Here is a 17,476-nt window from a genome sequence, read left to right as displayed (position 1 = left end):
TGTGTTGTAAGCGTAAGCAAATTATGTTATTCGATATATATATATATATATATATATATATATATATATATATATATATATATATATATATATATATATATATATATTGTATACATATAATGTTGTATTGTCATGATGTAGCTAACCCTCCGGGTGTAGCTTATTGGCATTGTTCACATCGTTGTTGGTGAACTTATATTTTGTTGATGTATCTTTAGCTCGTTGCTTAGTGATCTTACGGTATGCTTAGACTAGCTTGCCTTTATGCTTGGATGCTCCGGTATGCGGTATTTGGTTATGTGTGGCGTGTCCATTTTATGCATATGTATGTATGTAGTATATTCTCACTCACTAAGCGTTAGCTTACCCTCTCGTTGTTGACTTTTTATAGGTTCGCATGCTTGGCGGCTCGGGTAAGCTTGGGGATTAGAGATCTTGGCTAGGTTTCTTAGAAGATCTTGCTTTTGTACTCGATTAGGATTTGGGTAGCGCAGTCCCAAATCACCATGCTCGGTTTTGTTGGAAACGTAACTAGTCGGGTCGTGTATGTCCGTTTAGACAATTAACTAATGTATTAAATGTTTTAAGGTTATTAAACCTTCTATTGTATTTAAAGATGTTTATGGAAACACAATTGGGACCTAAAGTATTATTTAACGTATATTAAAAGGAAAAAAATTTATGGGCCGGTTTAATACGGGTTGGGTTGTTTCAAGTGGTATCAGAGCATGGTCTAAGGGATTTAGGCGACTTGAGATAGGTGCCTAGACTTAGACTTTTGTGTGTGCTTAATTGCTGCGGGACTTGTAGGTGAACGGGTCGGATAGGGACTTGGTTAGTGCCTTAGCGTGTAGATGAACTAACTAGGATTGTGGTTTGTGTTGTGATGTTATATTCTTGCGTATGTTTATATCGTGTAGAATTTTTGTTGGTGTTGGTTAAATCATCGAGCGAGGCGGTCGTTGTACTAACGAGTGGATACGACGTATGTGCGTAATAAGGACTTGCAAACCTTATTATGGGTGCAAATCGTGTCTAACAGGTGATGTACGACGAGTGTTTAGCAAGATGGGGCGGTGTTGTGCGTGTTGTTTTATACGTTCGTGGACTAATCGTTTTGCATTCTTTAGAATGACGACGCGAAACGAGATCGAGACGAATGACGATGAGTTTAACGCTAGAGTTGCGGTCGCCGTTGCGGAGCAAATGGGTACGTTTCGAGAAGAAATGGATAGGAAGTATTCCGAATTTCAAAGTAGGGGTGAAATGGAGCGTTGTCATAAGAGCTTCATGAGGACTAAAACCCCGACATATGACGGGAAACCGGATCCTTTGGTAAGCACAACATGGATCTCGGATGTCGAAGGGTGTTTTCGCACTATTGAATGCCCTCCCGAGAAAAAGACGAGACTCTCTACTAGTTTGTTGCGGGGTAGGGCGAAGGACTGGTTGGATGGTAAGATTTACCTTGTCGGTGGTGAACCGTTTATGGCGTTATCATGGGACGAGTTTAAGAAGGAATTCTTCGAGGAGTTCCGAACTTCAGCCGATTTGTCGGAAATACGTAATGAGTTGCGAAAATTGCAACAGGGTTCTATGGATTTGAATACTCTCAAGACGACCTTTATGGCGAAGGCTCGTTTTTGCCCAGAGTATTTGGGAAATGATCGTTTGTTGATGGGGGATTTTTATCAGACCTTGAATGACAACTTGAAGAGTAAAATTAGAAGGGGTCAAGCGAAATCATTTGCAGAATTATTCACCTATGGCTAGAGGTTTCGAGTCGTATACGCGATCAAAGATTGGTGAACCTTCAAGTGAGAGAAGGGTTGTTTCGTATGGTGCTCCGAGTAAGAGGACTAAGGGTCCGAGTGTGAGCACGGGTGGTACGCGGACGGGTATACCGGATTCTAGTGCATCTAGATGTTACAATTGTGGCATGAGGGGTCACAAGTCATGGGAATATTCTGTACCAAAGAGTGATGGTATGGTATGCTTCAACTGCCAAGAAGAAGGACATCGTAAGTCGGAATGTCCCAAGTAAGCAGGGACGGGTGCGGCAAGGAGACGTTAAGGTACGTTTCGTTTTAATAAATATGCCTTTTGATTATTTATTAAGTGCCGTTGAATTTGAGTTTGTTAAATGCATTTGTGTTGTGCATAGTGTTGTTATGGGTGACGTTCCTAATGGAAGTACCCTATGGTGACGTTTTGATTGTTGGGCGAAGGGCGTAAGACTTGGCGTAACCAAGCATTCCTTAGTATTTGGGAAATGTTTCTACCAAGCCATGGAAATGGTTTTTTGTGTTCGATTGTTAAGCGCGTGCTCGCTATAGTGTGGAAGTTGATGAACTATGAGGTTCGTCGGGTGGTTGGAACCCTTGAGATCGAGTGTTTTGAATCTCGATGTATGTTGGTAATGGAGTTTATATGACGCGACATTAGGTGCCTCTTTTATACCTACTAGCGTGGTGTTCGACTCCGATTGTGTTGTGGTTACATTGTACTTAGGGTACCGGAGTGAAACCCTTAGGTACATGAGTGACTAGGTGAAATTTAACAAACTAAAGCAATTGGATGATTGCGAAGGTATGGTTTGTGAAATCGTGGTACACTTTTCGTTCGAAGTGTTTAAGGATGGTTTGAAATCCATCGTGTGCTCAAGATTGGAGCAAGATATGGTGATGGGTCGTGTGAGCCCAATCGTTTGTAAAGTCTACCTTTGGTAGCATTGTACGGTTGTACGAGTTGTGGATATGGGACGTAGTTCCAAGTGGGGGAGTTACACTTACGCACGAGGAAGTTTTAGTGTGAGATTTCGGATGATGCTTTTAGTAGATCCGGAAAATGTTGTCGAGACCTGGTTTTGGTCGATTTGTGGTAGATTACAATTTCGGATAAATTGTACTTATGGTTTGGATTTGAATTATCACCAAGGTGGAAAAATCTCGTTGAGAGGTAATGGACGTGTTTGGCGAGCAAGGTGAAATCCTTCGGTTAAGGGAGGTGTGTGTCGGATTCTCTTCTAGAGAATTATTGTTTTGTGCCTGAGACGACCCGACCCAATCCATAGGGACGAATACAATAACATATGATAACATTGCGAGGTACTTGACCTCTATATGATACATTTTACAAACGTTGCATTTATTCTTAAAAGGAAAACTATCATTACATCAATATTTGACATTTTCGTCTAACATTTCATAATATCCAAATGACCTAATCTGTCATTTACTTATTTATATTCTCTATTGAACTCCAATGACTCGAATGCAACGTCTTTGTATCATGGCTTAAAAGGTCCCAAGTAGTATCCTTAACATGAGCTAATGCACAGCGGAAGACTTAATTCATACCTGAGAATAACATGCTTTAAAACGTCAACATAAAGTTGGTGAGATATATAGGTTTGATGCTAGCAGCGTTATAACAATGGAACACAAGATTTCATATATAAACATTTTAATAAAAATATTCTAAGTGGTTGAGCACTTGGTAACCATACTTAACATTTAATCACGTCGCATATTCCCTTTATTATGAAATCTTACTACACCGTACCAAGGTGTAGTCACGAAACGAAGTACTGTGCAACCGTTGAATACTGGTCGTCCAGTCCGGTTGGGGTTGTCAGGCCCGATAGATCTATCAACAGGATTCGCGTTTACAATACCGCTGTAAATATTAGTTACCAAGCTACAGGGAAGTATGCCAGTGGTACAACTCAACGTAGAACATATTTTTCAGTTACTTGTGTCCATATCGTAAAACATAAAATACATGTATTCTCATCCCGAAATATTTAGAGTTTAAAAGTGGGACTATATACTCACTTTTGTCTTGAAGATATGTAATTTCGACTTGGTCTCCGATTGATATCACGAACCTATCCATATATAATATATCAATACCTTTTCTTTTTAAACAATCGTCACATATATATACTTATAATACTTTTAATACTTTTAATAATTCCTTAGTCCGTAGTTAGCAGTCCGATGTTAGTAATTCAATTTTAATGGTTCATATTTAGTTGTTTAATAAACCCCCAATGAAATAAATAAAACCCCCATCGTATATGTATTGGTCGAGATTAATCTTGACCCATGGTACCGGTGTTGTCAAATGACGTGTTGCGTACATAAAGTACCGGTGTTGTCAAATGACGTGTTGCGTACAATCATGGGATCTTATGATTAATCTTCTCGTATTGTTTACGGGTGATCCTGAACCATATAAAATTGAATTATGAGTACATATATATAAAATATCATGTTATTTTAGAAAGATGTGATTTTATTTAATTTTTCCCAATTAATCCCGAAGTTAAACAAGTCTTGGATAACCAATTTTGTTTCGGTCATAGTTTCTTCGTTACAAATCCGTTTTCGTTGATTCAACTTGCCATCTCCTTGGATCGAGTCCCTCTTTAAGACTATGAACTGAAAATACCTTGGTTTGTATTCAAAATCACACGGCATAGGTAAAACTTTAGTGAAACTTATGAAGTTAAACATTTTCCTTTATTTAAACAACCTTAAATGATTATTTTTCTAAAAATACTTATACTTTGAATTAAATCATGAAATTTTTATGTGTTATCATATTCATAGTAAAAATCATTTTTCCAGAACATAAACCTCCAACTCAAAGTTTAAGATAGTTTTTAATTATCCAACCCAAAACAGTCCCCGGTGGCACTCCGACGTCGTAAAAACAGTTTTTAAGATATTCTTTGAAAAACCAAATTATACCTTGTTAAATTAGCATATATTTAAGTTATATTACAGGTCTTGAAGTATTTTAAAAGTTAAGTTAGAAGGATCTATTTAGTTTGCAAACAAGTTTGAAAACATTCAAACTATGTTCTTGTTGTTAAACTTTTATACCACAAAATAAGATAGCTATATATATATGAATCGAATAAGGTTATGAACATAGATACTACCTCAAGTTCCTTGGACAAGGTTGCTGTAAAAGAGGAGTAAGAAGCTAGAATCAAAAGGGTGATGGAAGTGGATGAAAGATTGGAAGCAACTTAAGACATAAACTTGAATTGAAAGTTGTATTTTTGTAGTGTTTTTGTCGATCTTTTTATGGTGGTGTTTAAGGTGATTCTTGAGAGGATTTTTGCTGGAGTTCTTAGAGAGACATGAGGCTAGTAAGTGTGTGTGTTTAGCTAGAGAAATGATGTTCCAAAAATTGAAAATGGATACATGTATTTATGGTGGTGTAAAAGGTGTATAAATTTGTAATTTTGTGAAAAGATCTTTTAATCATGTGAAATTGTCATACTAAATAACAAAAGTAGTTACCTTATACATAAGGCATGAACAAGGGCTGGTTGGTGGTGATTTGATGTGTATATACCAATAGTAAATACGTATAGAAGCTAGGTATGATACGAGTACATATACTCTATATATACGTATAGAAATCTTGTGAAAAATGGAATGAGGATTCAAATATAGCTATCTTTTGTGAATATACTTATATTGTTTTATGTATTTAAGTCTTTAAAAGTGATTAAATACATTATATATACGATATATGTATAAACATTATAGGTCGTAAGTATTTATGTCAAATAACGTTACGTATAGTTATCGTTTTGAAAGCTTAAGTTAGTAGTTTCAAAATATACTTATAACTTATTGTTATTAATACAAAATGAGATATTTAAACATCCTTAAATCATGTTAAATATGTATATATACATATATATACACAAACGTATAATTAACATATATTGTATAGTTCGTGATATCATCGGTCAAACTAGACGGTTAAACGTTATGTAAAACTCTTTTCAAAATCATAAATCTCAACAATTTAGATTGCTTATCATGTTGGTAAGTTTTAATTTATGTAAATATTAATCTTATAAGTGTAAAACAATCGGAAAAATCCGGGTCGTTACAGTACCCACCCGTTAAAGAAATTTCGTCCCGAAATTTGGTAGAGGTTGTCATAAATAACAATAGGAATGTTTTCATGACAAATATGAGGTAATAATGAAATTTTATCATTATTGAAAGATTTAGATAAAACGATTTGGTTATGTGAGACGCACGAGCGAAGCTATCACAAAAGAGTGAAATGAGTAAATATAGAATTGTTGTAACCGATGACGTGATTATGATCGATTTCCGGGATTTAAGGGTTTTAAAGAAAATCTTATGTAATAAGATTTAGTTTTGCGGCGATCAGGATCTTCTTTGATTTAACGCGGCAATCTGTTTTGATTTCTTTGTCAAATATTTCACTATAAATTTACCTCCTTCCCTTTCTTTCTTCCCACATCTTCTATTATTTCTCTTTAGTTCCTACTTTAAGACATTCGCTAATATGCTCCATCCCATTCTAACCCTTGTTATATTTCTAACTTTCATATCTTTCATTCTTCTTTTTCATCTATCACCAGAAGAATCTATTCTCTTTTATCCTTTCCTTGGAATTATAATGTTTTTAATTCTCCCGTACCTTTACGTTGCAATACGTATTGATATGCACGGTTTGTAGTTTCGGGGTTGTTGTTAGGTTTTATACCTTCCCTTATATTTCGATGTTCCTACTCCCGTCCCTTAAAATCATTGTCATCCACAGTTAATGCTCTCTCTTATTTGCTGTGGTTTATGTTCCTATTTCTATTCTGAAGTTTTGTCCCTTCATTTCTTCTTCCCGTCCTCGAGCCAAGCGAACAATGGTCCGAAATTCGTAGGTAGGAAATTTGGAATGAACCTTGCTATTGGTTTTAGAATGAAATTGTAATGGCACGATCTTGATTCGTTAAATTACTCGAATATTCTGAAAAAAAATATAGAACTATCAAGGTGATACGTTCTAATATGTTTGAAGACTTGATAGAATGTAAGAGCCGTGTAACATGGCACATGATGACGGTACTGTGAATCATCACATTCCATTAGAAACTTAACATGACTTACTGTAATATAATGAAGTTGATCAAGTTTAATTATATTATACTACTTCATGCATCAGTTCCCAACACTGCTTCAGAACATTCCTATTTTAAACTTGAAGGATTTAGAAACTAACACATTTTCCTTTATATTGTAACGCAGATATTACAGAGAGATAAATGATTTCAGATAAGGATAGTGGTGAAAATATCTTCAGAAATATTGAGGATATTTATAATGAAAGATATGATAATATCATGGAATTTCTAATGTCGAAGGATGATGATGAAGATTGACCCGTAAGGGTTTAGATTCAGAAGCAAGGTGTTTGCTACAGAATCGTCATAATTCTTTATGTACAAGTTTAGTCCTTGTAACTTGTTCAGAGTCTCCTTCATGGTTTGTTCAATCCGGTTTTCAGTACCAATTTTCTATCGAGCGTTCCTAACACTTCCTTCTTTTATCATCAACATTTGGTCATTAAGACCTTCTACAACATGCTGCTTCGTCAGTATTTTCAAAGTTATCGGATCTGGGTCATTGGTTATCAAACCAAGATGGTTTAAGGAGAATTGTATTTTTAGATGATTAAACGCTGATGGTAATATGATGGAATATAAAAGGTTCTCCGGTAACGATGGCGAAAGAACAACGTATATATATATATCGAGATTGTAATAAGAGTAGTCTTACTGAGATATCGAAGTGGAGCTGTGACAAAATTAGTTAATTGAAAAGGAATCGCGTGATTGTTTTTGCTAATGGATGATAAGGAATTCGATGCGGATACGTTTTAACTATAACTTCGAGTTCAAAAATTTTTAGGTGCATAACTGTATGCATAAATCTTTATTCCGTAGACGAGGTGCGGCTGGTTGAACTTCTCGATCGAGATGTTTTCAAGAATCATGAAAAGTTGTGAATGCGAATTGTAATCGTCAAGATACAAATGAGGTTTAAAATAGAATCAAGTGGCAAACTTGAAGGATTGTTTAGTTTCATATGTAATAATCATCATTTTAACTCATTTTTAATTGTCCAAAGTTAGCAGTCCAATAGTCCGATTGTCCAATGGTTCAATAAATTCATATATGAACTAAATATATAATATTCGAATTACTTAATACGTATCGTGACCCGTGTACTGGTCTCGGTGTTGATCACAACTCAAAGTATATATATATTTTGGAATCAACTCCGACCCTGTATAGCCAACTCCCACCTTCACATATAGAGTGTCTATGGTTGTTCCGAAATATATATATAGATGGATCAATATGATAAGTCGAAACCTTGTATACGTGTCCCGTTATTTAAAATGCGTAAAATAAATAAATATATATCATGACCCATTATACAACGTGTTGTCTCAGAATTAATCCGACGTGTTGTTGTACATGTGTCCCGACGGTATGTAAAGTACAGAAATTAAAATTGCAAGAATGTAAATTGCGATAAATTAAATATTAATCAGTTAGCTGGGAACAGTTAGCCGGAACAGTTAGCGTGTAATCCTATCACAATTTCAATTAATTAATTCATCTGTTTCTAACAATTTTTATTTTGCCAATGTTTCTTCATTATGCCACTTGTTGGATTCGGATAGGTAAAAATCCAAATATAAAATTTAAATGGAAATGGTTAATCTGGGGTGAACGGATACGTATATCGGTAATTGTAAGTAGGATAATAAATGATCGTTGAATCAGATTCGAAGAATGTACAGTGTAACTTGTTAATGTGAATTCTAAATATTCCTTGGGTACTACCCACCCGTTAAAATATTTTCATCATTAATAGTTTGTACGAAGGAATTTTTAATTACTATCTTTATGAAAATATACTTGCATATATATTTTCTTCAGAGATAATCATAGATTTAATGAGTCAATAAGATATTAAACTCATTTGATTTATCGTTAATTCTAGATTACATGATCTCTAAGACTTTAGAAATTACATAATCGTCATACGATACGTAAAGCGAAGATAATCGATGTAGAACGATATATAGAACGAAGATCATACTCGAAGTACAGATATTGAGTCGTGTGATGTTGATATTCGAGATACAGATTGTGATGTTGAGATTGTGATTGGGGTGATAAAGGTACTGTCGGCGTTGACGATGGTAGTACGGATTATGCTGCTGGTGCTGCTGTTGGTGTTTGTAACCTTCGCACCATATTCTCCAAAACCACTACCCGAGCACGGAGTTCGTTGACTTCTTCTATTATACCGGGATGATTGACGGTTGGAACGAGCGAATGAACAAGATTTGAAATATGGGATAGTATGTAATCATGACGAGATACTCTAGAAATGAGCGAGAAAATGGTGTTTCGAATGGGTTCGCCGGTAAGTGCTTCGGGTTCATCGTTAAGAGGGCAATTTGGTGGATGAAATGGATCACCTTCTTCTTGCCTCCAGAAATTTAGTATATTACGAACCCATCCCCAGTTCATCCAGAATAGATGATGGGAAATTGGTTGATCCATTCCGGTGACGCTGTTCTCGGAGCTCGAATGGAAATCCATGTCGGCGTAGCTATCGAAGTCGGAGGAATTCGAACTGGATGAAGAATTCATCTTGTATAGTTGGAGAAATGAATTTTTTTTTGGTTTGGAATAGATTATAGGAGTTGGGTTTGGTACTCTTCAATACATAATTTTCATATGTATATATAATACCGAAATCCCGTGAATTACGGAGAATCTTTGAAATTCGTCGGGCAATGTTTATAGTAATAGATACGCTAGGATATGAATTTTGTCTATACACTATCGATGCACCAAATGCAGTAAGACGTGTCTAGACTTAAGAATACTAAGCAGGCAATTCTTAAGGATGATAAGCAGATGATTTTCGACTAGATATGATAAGCAAAACTTTTGACATGTAGACACGGTCAAAGTCCAGACTCACTAATGCATCCTAACAACTACCAGTTAGACACACTAATGCAAGGCCTGGTTCGCTAAGACCAACGCTCTGATACCACATGAGACGACCCGACCCAATCCATAGGGACGAATACAATAACATATGATAACATTGCGAGGTACTTGACCTCTATATGATACATTTTACAAACGTTGCATTTATTCTTAAAAGGAAAACTATCATTACATCAATATTTGACATTTTCGTCTAACATTTCATAATATCCAAATGACCTAATCTGTCATTTACTTATTTATATTCTCTATTGAACTCCAATGACTCGAATGCAACGTCTTTGTATCATGGCTTAAAAGGTCCCAAGTAGTATCCTTAACATGAGCTAATGCACAGCGGAAGACTTAATTCATACCTGAGAATAACATGCTTTAAAACGTCAACATAAAGTTGGTGAGATATATAGGTTTGATGCTAGCAGCGTTATAACAATGGAACACAAGATTTCATATATAAACATTTTAATAAAAATATTCTAAGTGGTTGAGCACTTGGTAACCATACTTAACATTTAATCACGTCGCATATTCCCTTTATTATGAAATCTTACTACACCGTACCAAGGTGTAGTCACCAAACGAAGTACTGTGCAACCGTTGAATACTGGTCGTCCAGTCCGGTTGGGGTTGTCAGGCCCGATAGATCTATCAACAGGATTCGCGTTTACAATACCGCTGTAAATATTAGTTACCAAGCTACAGGGAAGTATGCCAGTGGTACAACTCAACGTAGAACATATTTTTCAGTTACTTGTGTCCATATCGTAAAACATAAAATACATGTATTCTCATCCCGAAATATTTAGAGTTTAAAAGTGGGACTATATACTCACTTTTGTCTTGAAGATATGTAATTTCGACTTGGTCTCCGATTGATATCACGAACCTATCCATATATAATATATCAATACCTTTTCTTTTTAAACAATCGTCACATATATATACTTATAATACTTTTAATACTTTTAATAATTCCTTAGTCCGTAGTTAGCAGTCCGATGTTAGTAATTCAATTTTAATGGTTCATATTTAGTTGTTTAATAAACCCCCAATGAAATAAATAAAACCCCCATCGTATATGTATTGGTCGAGATTAATCTTGACCCATGGTACCGGTGTTGTCAAATGACGTGTTGCGTACATAAAGTACCGGTGTTGTCAAATGACGTGTTGCGTACAATCATGGGATCTTATGATTAATCTTCTCGTATTGTTTACGGGTGATCCTGAACCATATAAAATTGAATTATGAGTACATATATATAAAATATCATGTTATTTTAGAAAGATGTGATTTTATTTAATTTTTCCCAATTAATCCCGAAGTTAAACAAGTCTTGGATAACCAATTTTGTTTCGGTCATAGTTTCTTCGTTACAAATCCGTTTTCGTTGATTCAACTTGCCATCTCCTTGGATCGAGTCCCTCTTTAAGACTATGAACTGAAAATACCTTGGTTTGTATTCAAAATCACACGGCATAGGTAAAACTTTAGTGAAACTTATGAAGTTAAACATTTTCCTTTATTTAAACAACCTTAAATGATTATTTTTCTAAAAATACTTATACTTTGAATTAAATCATGAAATTTTTATGTGTTATCATATTCATAGTAAAAATCATTTTTCCAGAACATAAACCTCCAACTCAAAGTTTAAGATAGTTTTTAATTATCCAACCCAAAACAGTCCCCGGTGGCACTCCGACGTCGTAAAAACAGTTTTTAAGATATTCTTTGAAAAACCAAATTATACCTTGTTAAATTAGCATATATTTAAGTTATATTACAGGTCTTGAAGTATTTTAAAAGTTAAGTTAGAAGGATCTATTTAGTTTGCAAACAAGTTTGAAAACATTCAAACTATGTTCTTGTTGTTAAACTTTTATACCACAAAATAAGATAGCTATATATATATGAATCGAATAAGGTTATGAACATAGATACTACCTCAAGTTCCTTGGACAAGGTTGCTGTAAAAGAGGAGTAAGAAGCTAGAATCAAAAGGGTGATGGAAGTGGATGAAAGATTGGAAGCAACTTAAGACATAAACTTGAATTGAAAGTTGTATTTTTGTAGTGTTTTTGTCGATCTTTTTATGGTGGTGTTTAAGGTGATTCTTGAGAGGATTTTTGCTGGAGTTCTTAGAGAGACATGAGGCTAGTAAGTGTGTGTGTTTAGCTAGAGAAATGATGTTCCAAAAATTGAAAATGGATACATGTATTTATGGTGGTGTAAAAGGTGTATAAATTTGTAATTTTGTGAAAAGATCTTTTAATCATGTGAAATTGTCATACTAAATAACAAAAGTAGTTACCTTATACATAAGGCATGAACAAGGGCTGGTTGGTGGTGATTTGATGTGTATATACCAATAGTAAATACGTATAGAAGCTAGGTATGATACGAGTACATATACTCTATATATACGTATAGAAATCTTGTGAAAAATGGAATGAGGATTCAAATATAGCTATCTTTTGTGAATATACTTATATTGTTTTATGTATTTAAGTCTTTAAAAGTGATTAAATACATTATATATACGATATATGTATAAACATTATAGGTCGTAAGTATTTATGTCAAATAACGTTACGTATAGTTATCGTTTTGAAAGCTTAAGTTAGTAGTTTCAAAATATACTTATAACTTATTGTTATTAATACAAAATGAGATATTTAAACATCCTTAAATCATGTTAAATATGTATATATACATATATATACACAAACGTATAATTAACATATATTGTATAGTTCGTGATATCATCGGTCAAACTAGACGGTTAAACGTTATGTAAAACTCTTTTCAAAATCATAAATCTCAACAATTTAGATTGCTTATCATGTTGGTAAGTTTTAATTTATGTAAATATTAATCTTATAAGTGTAAAACAATCGGAAAAAATCCGGGTCGTTACAGTGCCTATGTTTGATATAGGTGGTTCTTGCTCGAGTGTGTGAATGGTTAGTGGTATCCGTTAGGATTCACTATGGCGTAGCAGAGCGCGATGTTACGCTACTCGTCGTTCGAGGCCAAAAGGGCGTTGATTGATGAAGCATGACTTTTGGAGTCCGCTGAGTTCATCATGGTATTGGTGATTGATGAAGCATGACCTTTAGGGTCCGCTGACTTCATCATGGGAGTATGCGATTGGTGGAGCATGACCTTCGGGGTCCGCTGACTTCATCATGAGCGAGGTTTTATATCGGTGAAGCATGACCATTGACGGGGTCCGCTGACTTCATCCGGTGTTGAGTGATCTATCAGTTGTTTTATACACCGATGGTGGGTTCGTAAGGACCGTGTGGCGTGATCTATCGGTTGTTTTATACACCGATGGTGGGATCGTGAGGACCATGTTGTATGATTAGTGAGGCGATAGCCGTGTTTCGCTCACATGTTGTTACGGGTGTGACAATAGTCGATTTTGTACACCTTGGGATTTGCGTTGCCATAGTCGTTTTGGGCACTATCAGTTTTAGCCGTTGCTTATAATGTTATGATAGTGGCGTATTGGTTGTATTGCGCACTACAAGGGATGTTTGGTGGTAAGTGTTTTCCGTAAGGATTCACTTTCATTCGGTCTTCATCGACTTGATGGTTGACTTCATCTTTATTTGCGGTTGTTACTAGCAATGTACTTGTTATGGTACGCTAGGAGTTGATATCTCGGTACGAGATTAGTTGGGTTTTTCACGATATGAGGGATTGAGCGAGTTTAGTGCACGGATTGGTGGATTTGATAATTCGCGAGTGACGATTTTAGTCGTTAAGGCGATTCACTAGGAAGAGTTATCTAGGAAAGTTCGGATTGGGACGTATGATTGAGGACCGTTGAGTAGGTCTGGATTAGTTAAGTAGAGAAGATCACGAGGACGTGATCGAATCTAAGTGGGGGAGAGTTGTAACACCCCATTTTTCTCCGTACATGATATATAGGTGTATTGTGTAGGTACGACTAGAGTTTGAAGGATTTGAGACGTGTTCGGGTGTTAAAGTCTTGTACGCGGGAGAAGGGATCAGGTCGAGTTTTGGGTTGCGGCGCGACAAACAAGGCCGCGGCGCGGCATTCTATTGAAATTTAGATCAGAAGTTAGTTATAAAATGATCCCAGACTTAGTCAAATGTCGCGGCGCGACGAATTAGGCCGCGGCGCGGCATACAGTTCGAACTGGCACCGGATTCTTGTAATTTTAAATGAAGTTCAAGGGCAATTTGGTCATTTCACGTTTGAGCCAGATTTGAGGCTTTAACCTCATCCACTCATTCATTTTCTTTATTTCATTTTCCTTTTCTTTCCTTTTTCTCTCAAAAACTCAAACACCTAATTGGATTCAAACGGATTTTTGGAAAGGAAGAAACGGGATTTGATCTTTGGCGTAGTTGACAAGTTTGTTCTCCTCGTTCTTAGCTACACGGTGATACTAGTGGTAAGCTCTAACTCCGAATTTCATTTTCGTGTTCATCATTCAAATTTGAGGCTTTTGGCTTGTATGTTCATAGATGGAACCCATTTAGTTGTTAATTGGAGATTAACACCAAGATTCGGGTTTATAAGTGTTAAAGGCGAGTTTTGGGTTGGTTAATGCTTTAACCATGTTTAAGACTTGTAAATGGTGTACAATCACTAGCATTAGTGATTATTGGTGTTTTGGAGACTTTTAGGGTTTTCGTGGTTGACTAATTTTGACTAGAGTCAAAATTAGGGTTTGTTGATGATTATGGCCCGAATGTCGATTCGATGAGGTTTGTAAACTTAAAATGGATTAAGTTGAAGTATAAAACCGAGTTAAACATGTTTTGGTGTCAAAACTTGTAAATGGTGAGATTTTGACCTTATGGGTCAAAATTAGGGTTTATGGGCGATTTTGAGAACGATAAGTGTTTAACACTTGTGTTTGGGTTTAATTGGCATATTAGGACCATTCTCACTTGTGCTAATGATTATTGGTTAGTTTGGGCACGGTTTGTGCTTGGAAGTGCAATTGGGTCGAAATTGCACTAAGTGTAAATTAGGTTGGTTTGTAAATCCACCCTAATTGTGTTATTGTATTTGTGATAATGGAATATGTACATTCCATCGGCGAGTTGCGGATTGTTGGAAGCATTCATCAAGGAGACAAGGTGAGTGTTAATATCCTATATGCATATGTATGTGTAGGATGGGTGCGGGTCGGGTGAAGTGGTTCTCGGTTATAGAGCTCACTTCACATATAGGTGGATTTGATGGACTTGTGTATAGGTCCAATTGGCACGGTTGTGCAGTTTGGTTGACCACTTTGGCGAGGTGCACACTTTGTGTGTACTTTATCACATGGGCGTGTGATGTGGACTTATATAACCCCAATGACGAAGGGTTAATATAGTGAGTGGAATAATTATATGCGTAGGTATATAATGTATTTATTTGTTGTAGCGTGAGATGTGAAGTGTCGATGTGCTAAGACACCACATTTCACGTGACGAGTGAAGTGTCGATGTGCTAAGACACCACTCAAAGTAATGTGACGGGGTGAAGTGTCGATGTGTTAAGACACCACCCGGAGTGAAGTATCGATGTGCTAAGATGCCACTCCAAGAGAATAACGGGTGAAGTGCCGATGTGTTAAGGCGCCACTCGAGGTGAAGTATCGACGTGTTAAGATGCCACTTCAAGTAAAATGAAGAGTGAAGTGTCGAAGTGTTAAGACACCACTCGGGGTGAAGTGTCGACGTGTTAAGACGCCACCTGGGGTGAAGTATCGAAGTGTTAAGATGCCACCCGTGGGGTTAGTGTACGAAGTGTTAAGTGCACTAATGGTTGTTATGAACATCGATGACTTGTTTCGTGAAGTCATTCCCTTGTGAAGATTTGGTTAACCATGATTATTGTGTTGTAAGCGTAAGCAAATTATGTTATTCGAGATATATATATATATATATATATATATATATATATATATATATACATATATATATATATATATATATATATATATATATATACATACATATATTGTATACATATAATGTTGTATTGTCGTGATGTAGCTAACCCTCCGGGTGTAGCTTATTGGCATTGTTCACATCGTTGTTGGTGAACTTATATTTTGTTGATGTATCTTTAGCTCGTTGCTTAGTGATCTTACGGTATGCTTAGACTAGCTTGCCTTTATGCTTGGATGCTCCGGTATGCGGTATTTGGTTATGTGTGGCGTGTCCATTTTATGCATATGTATGTATGTAGTATATTCTCACTCACTAAGCGTTAGCTTACCCTCTCGTTGTTGACTTTTTATAGGTTCGCATGCTTAGCTGCTCGGGTAAGCTTGGGGATTAGAGATCTTGGCTAGGTTGCTTAGAAGATCTTGCTTTTGTACTCGATTAGGATTTGGGTAGCGCAGTCCCAAATCACCATGCTCGGTTTTGTTGGAAACGTAACTAGTCGGGTCGTGTATGTCCGTTTGGACAATTAACTAATGTATTAAATGTTTTAAGGTTATTAAACCTTCTATTGTATTTAAAGATGTTTATGGAAACACAATTAGGACCTAAAGTATTATTTAACGTATATTAAAAGGAAAATTTTTTATGGGCCGGTTTAATACGGGTTGGGTTGTTTCATTATTAATTATATTATTAGGAGTATTAGTATTATTATTATTATTATTATTATACATAAAATATTACGACAAGGGGTACGCGCGAGCTATTACAACATGGGTTTTATGAGTAGGATAGGGCTAAGGAAATTATGGGTTATAGCTATGGAGGTGATAGGTATGGTTCATGGGTATGCTCGGGAGGTCAATTTAGTGTTTATCATCTCCGTTGCGTTTACGTACCTTTCCTGCAATATTGAATCTCAATATTGATACGTGAGCACTCATAACTTAACTTTTATATATTATTAGTGTATCCCTGACTAGTGCTCGAGTATTTAGGATTATGCATGCTTGTACTTTTGATATTGCCATTAGATAGGATGTGTTGAATCTTGAATTAGTTACATATGCGGTTGAGATAAGGTATAAGATATGCATGTCATTGGAAAGCTAGCGAAAAATTAAGAACTTTTCATTTAGATATCGAATGGTTTCGATGAACGGATTAGAAGTTATAGTCAATTGAATCTTTGTATTATTATTAAAAAATGATTATTTTTATCGTCGTTATTATCGTCGTTCTAGTTTTATCTTATTATTATTATTATTATTATTATTTTTTATCAATAAAAGGGATTTATCATTAAAATTGTTATTTTTATTACTATCGGTATTATCGTTAAAATTATAATTAGTATTATTATTATTATTATTATTATTATTATTATTATTATTATTATTATTATTATTCATATATATATCATTATTCAAAAATGGTTATTGTTATTGTTATTGTTATTGTTATTGTTATTGTTATTGTTATTGTTATTATTATTATTATATTATAATTAAAATAATTATTAGTATTATCGTTAATAAAGTCATAGTAATTATTATTATTAGTATTATTGTAATTAAAACTAATATTAGTAACACCTAATTATTTTGATTACTATTATTATCGTTATTATGAACACGATATAAAAGACGATTAAAAGCTATTAA

This window comes from Rutidosis leptorrhynchoides, chromosome 9 (genome assembly GCF_046630445.1).
Source record: "Rutidosis leptorrhynchoides isolate AG116_Rl617_1_P2 chromosome 9, CSIRO_AGI_Rlap_v1, whole genome shotgun sequence".
Taxonomy (NCBI): domain Eukaryota; kingdom Viridiplantae; phylum Streptophyta; class Magnoliopsida; order Asterales; family Asteraceae; genus Rutidosis; species Rutidosis leptorrhynchoides.
Note: the sequence above shows the minus strand (reverse complement) of the source record.